Source organism: Elephantulus edwardii, unplaced genomic scaffold, assembly GCF_000299155.1.
Source record: "Elephantulus edwardii isolate Elephantulus edwardi_28Jun2011 unplaced genomic scaffold, EleEdw1.0 scaffold00016, whole genome shotgun sequence".
NCBI lineage: Eukaryota > Metazoa > Chordata > Mammalia > Macroscelidea > Macroscelididae > Elephantulus > Elephantulus edwardii.
The window spans coordinates 21,408,681-21,414,199 of record NW_006399766.1 but is presented as its reverse complement, the minus strand read 5'-3'; positions in this window follow the sequence as shown (position 1 = coordinate 21,414,199).

Here is a 5,519-nt window from a genome sequence, read left to right as displayed (position 1 = left end):
GTGTGTGTGTGTGTGTGTGTGTGTGTGTGTGTAACAGATACAGGGACCAATGGTAGTGGAAAAAGTGTTGAATTTTTTTTTTTTTTAAACCAGAGCTAGCAGGTCTACCAAGGGGGCATTGTTTACCTTCTAGAAGACTTCCAGGGCCTTAAGAAATTCAACCACCTTAGATGCTTGTTGATGCTGTGTTTCCTATAAGTGTTCTTCATTTACCATTCATGAGAATGACAGTACCAGTTGTTGTCAAGTCAGGGCTGACTCATGGCAACCTCATGTGTGCCAGAACAGAACTCTGCACCATAGGGTTTTTCAGTGATTGACAATCTGAAAGCAGATTGTCAGGCCTTTCTTTCCAGGTACCTCTGGATAGAATCAAACCTCCAACTTTGGGGTTGGCGGCCCAGCATATTAACCTTTTTCACAACTGTGAGGAGAGCCTTCTTATTGAGGGAGTGAGTGTTTGGGTTTTGGACACCTAGGTTAGAAAACAAGCATTTCTGTGTGTTTTCAATAGCCAGTTTCCAATAAAACAGTCAAGGTTTCCAGAACTTTGGGATTATGTCCCAAGAACTGGTAGATAACAGGCCAGGTCGCATCCACTTAACTAGCCAATTTGGCAAACAATGAGAATGTGTCAAAGATGCCCAGTCGGCATGATCATGTGTCTAAGTATTACTATCCAAAAAGAACTTTTGTTTTAAAGGAGCTGCTGCCATCACAGAGGTATCAGGGTGAGGGAGCAGCTTCCAGGGGATTTTTACACAGAGTAGGGAGATTCCAGGAGAGAAGAGAAATTCTGAATTCTTTGGGAGTGGAGCAAAGCCTTAAGAATTGGAGACAAGGCCAGGTTGCCCAGTAGGGGACAAGGGCATAATGGGGAAGATACTGGAGGTAAATGCTGTTGTTGTGTGCTATCAAGTTGGCACCAACTTATAGCTGACCATCCAGGTGGTTTTCAGAGGCAGTAAATTGCACAAGAGGAGATCGCCCCTCTTGTGGAGCAGCTGGTGGACTCAAACCATGTGCTTTTATGTTGGCAGCATAATTTCTTAACACTAAGCCACCAGAGAGAGCTCCCTTGTCACATAATAGTCATATTGAGCAGATATGAGCTTTTAGGTTCTTCATCTAGGAAATGGGCTTGACAAGCCCCCTCCTGAAGGAGTAATGAAGTGATGTTTATATAAACTCCCTGGCACAATGCCTGACACAGGCTGGATCCTGAATGAAAAGAAGTTGTCTCAAGTACTATTTTTGACCACAGATCACCATCAATTCCTCTGGGAATTTTTCTGGTAGTTAACCAGAACATCTCAGAAAATATGCCAGCACCCTAAGACAAGGCACACCAAATCAGCAAAAATGTTGCTTTACGAAGAGCTCGGTTGATTTTTTCCCTTAGATGATAGCTTATTTGAGTGTGAGACCGTCTTTATCAGCTGTATCTAATGCAAATCTAGATTTTCAGTCAAGGGTCAACACTTTCTCCTCACTCCCTATTGCTTTTCCATCTCAAACACCGTATGCATCCATGCTACTCAGACCAAAAATCCTACTATGAAATACCTTAGTTAAAATGTCCTTTTAAACAGAGTGGGTTCCAGCTGTCCACGGCCAGGGAAAAGAGTGCCAGGCCAGTGAAAGACAAGCATCAATGAAAGGACTTGTTTTTGTTAATAGCCTTTGAGTTGAGCACGACTCATAGTGACCCTACAACTATCGACCTTTATCAAAGTTCATAGTTTCTGGAGGCATGTTGTTTAGGAAGTATATGCCGCTCCTGTTTCCAAACATGTCATAGTATGTTATTTTTATGTGCCGCTGAGTTGCCTGTGAAGCATAGTGACCCTATGTACAGCATCTCTGAACCCTTCCCTGTCCTTAGCCAATCTCATTAATTCTGACACAGTAACCCCCATTGCCCCCAGTTACTGTATCAACCCATGCTATCCAGGGTCTTCCTCCCTCACACCGTCTGTCCCCTCTTCTCCAAGGACCAACCTCTGCTGGCCACAGGCCCAAAGTAAGTGTGGTAGAGCTTCGAAATCCTAGCCTCCAAGGAGAGACTTGGTTTCACCCTCTCCAAGACAGACCGATTTGTTTTCTTGGTAGTCCATGGTATGTTCAAGACTCTTCTCTAGCACCACAGCTAGAAGGAATCTATTCTTCCTCTGTCATCCTTTGTCATTATCCAACTCTCCGCAGCATAACAAGCAGTTTGAGAAGACCATGGTCTGGATTAGGCACCCCTTTGTATATAGACTAACATCGTTGCTCTTCAGCACTCTGGAGAGGTCCATGACAGCAGATTTTCCCAATGCAATTCGTCGTTTGATTTCCTGACTGTTGGTAGGAAGAGTGTTGATAGACGATCCAGGCAAGCTGTAACTGCTAACAACCTATCATTGTGCTGCCGATTGGCTCAGTGGTGAGAATCTTTGTTCTCTTGATGCTGAGTTTCCATACATATTGAAGACTATAGTCCTTGACCTTTTGCAGCAAGTGTTTCAGGTCTTCCATTTCAGCAAGCAAGGTTGTTTTATCTGCATATCATAGGTTGTTAATGAGGCTTCTTCTAATTTTGATGCCACACTCATAAAGCCCTGCCTTCCAAATAATCTGTTCTGCATACAGATTGAAAAGGTACAAGGACAGGATGCATTCCTGATGCACTCCTTCCTGATTTTGAACCATGCAGTGTTTCCTTGCTCTGTTCTGAGGACTGCATCTTGGGCCAAGTATAGGTTTTGTATAAGCACAAACACATTTTCTAAGATTCCCATTTTCCTCAAGGTTAGCCACAATTTACTGTGATCCACACAGTCAAATGCCTTTGCACAGTCAATGAAACACAGATAGACATTCTTCTGGAACTCTCTGCCACAATCCATCTGATATTGGCAATAATATCCCTAGTGCCACAACCACTTCTACACCTAGTTATTTCTGGTAGTTCTCTGTCAATATACGGTTCAAGTCTTTTCTAGAGAATTATCAGCAGGATTTTGCTAGTATGTGATATTAGTGATGTTGTTCAATAATTTCCACACTGTCTGGTCACCTCTTTTTGGAATGGGAATAAATACGGATTTCTTCCAGTCAGTTAGCCAAGTAGTTTTCCTCCAGATTTCTTGGCACAACTTGGTGAGCACATTCAGGGCAGCATCTGCTGAAATATGTCAGTTGGTATTATTTTTGCTAAGTCCCTCACAACAGCACGCACTTCTTCCTTCATCAGCATTGCCTCTTGATCATATGTTTGTTGAAAATCTTCTGTGTCAGCCAATTCTTTTTGGTACAATGACTCTGTACCTTCTTTTAATGCTTTGTGAATCATTAAATATTCTGTCCATAGCATCCTTAAGCATTGCAACTCATGGCTTAAATTTATTCTTCAGTTTGGCCCTTTTGATTTTCCAACTCCAGCTCCTTGCACATTTTATTGTAATATTTTGCCTTGTCTTCCAGAGCAGCCCTTTGAAATCTATTCAGCTCCTTAACTTATTGATTTCTTCCCGTTGCTTTTGATTCTCAGCACTCCAGCACAATATTCAGAGTCTCTTCTGATATCCATTTTGGCCTTCTTTTTCCTTCTTTTTAATGACTTTTTGCATTCTTTATGAATAAGATTTTTTATATCTTCCCACAGCTTATCTGTTCTTTGTTCATTAGTGTTAAAGGCCTCAAACCTATTCCTGAGTTGGTTTTTAAATTCATGGGAGATAGACTGAAGGTCAAATTTTTATTCCTATGGATATGATTTAACCTTCTTTAGTTTTAATTTGAACTTGCATTTGAACAGTCGATGGTCTGCTCCACCATCAGCACCTGGACTAGTTTTCCCTGCTGATATTGAACTTCTCCAATGTTTCCCTCCACAGATGTAGTCAATCTGATCCCTGTGCATCCCATCAGGTGAAATCCATGTGTATAACCTGTTTATGTATCTTATAAAAGGTATTTGCTAAGAATAAACCATTGATCATACAGAATTCTATAATTCTAATCCCAGCCTCATTTCTTTAACCAAATCCGTTATTTTCTGACTACTGGTCCTTCTTCCTGATTCCCAACTTTTGCATTCTAGTCACCCATTATTATTAATGTTATCTTGGTTAAATATTTGATAAATTTCTGACTGCAACAGTTTATAGGAATCATCTATTTCCTCCTCTTTGGCTTTGGTTGTAGGCATATAAATTAGAATGACAGTGGTCTTAACAGGTCTTTCTTGTAGGCAAATGGATATTATCCTTTCACTCAACAATATTTCAAGATGGATCTAGAAATGGCCTTTTTAACTGTGAAAGCAACCCCATTTTTAGTTAATTTATATTGGCAGTTGAGATATATAAAGTAACCATGACATATGCTGTATTCAGGTGCACTGGAACAAGGGGATACTGTCCACTCCTGTTCCAGATGAAGTTTTCTCTCTGCTTTATCAGTTCTCCATTTTAGGCTTTTCTCTCAACTCTGAAACACACTAGCCAAGAGTCTGACCTTTGCTTCCCACGATCCTGTCAATTTTATGTAAATTCCCTCCCACAGAAGGAATTGTAGTTTACTAGTTCCCCAAACTGTCTGGCTTGGACATTTACACTAGGTTGCTCCCATCTGGAGGGTTCCTTGTTATCCTTCATTTGATTTGGTCTTTAGGTCGTAGATGATGTCCTACCGTCTTGTTATTTTGACTCTGTCATTCTATAGGTGTGTAGGAAGGGCATAGATTGCTTATCTTGGGATCTTTTTACCAATCCCCACAACACTACACCTTCCACAAAGCAAATGTTCAGTTCATGTTTGGGGAATAAATGAGCCACTGTGAAGGTTCTTATTAAAATTTTATTTCTCCTATATTCATTCAAATTCCTATATATCTTTTAATGTTACAGAATAACAGACTTAGAGCAATAAGGACATTCCAAAAGGAACAGTATTTTAATTTTTCCCCTTCTATTTTTTGATCCCATCTATCTTACTGCAGGGGTGGGTTTTTATTAATTTTTTTTTAATTTGCAAGGAAATTTGTATTCCAATGCTACGCTATCTTGTTTTCAATCACAATTAAGATGGAAACTTCCCAAATATTTTTGGAGGGTTTTGTTAAAGCCAGATAGACGGCAATAAATGTGTGCCTAGTGTCGTCCAGAAGCTTAGATTCTGAGCTAATTAACATCGCTATTAAAAGGAACACTTGAAACACGCTAAAAAGGAAAACTCTTGATAAATCTGCAACTCATCCATTCAGAGTAAGACAAGTATGTTCTCCATTGTGTTCCTTCAGTCCTGCCTGGCTCTCTACTATTTGGAATGCTGACTATCTTTTCTTTTTTTCTTTTTTAATTATAAACTTCCATTAAAGTCTCAAAGAACTTGGGTTTCCAATCGTTCATTGTTGCACATTTTCCTCCCTGTTCCCCTTTCCCCCTCACTGACTGCCTTTCAAACACGGAGTGAAGAATCTGCTTCAGACTTCAATTGGGGCAGGAGAAGCTGAAGACTGTGAAAATGGAACT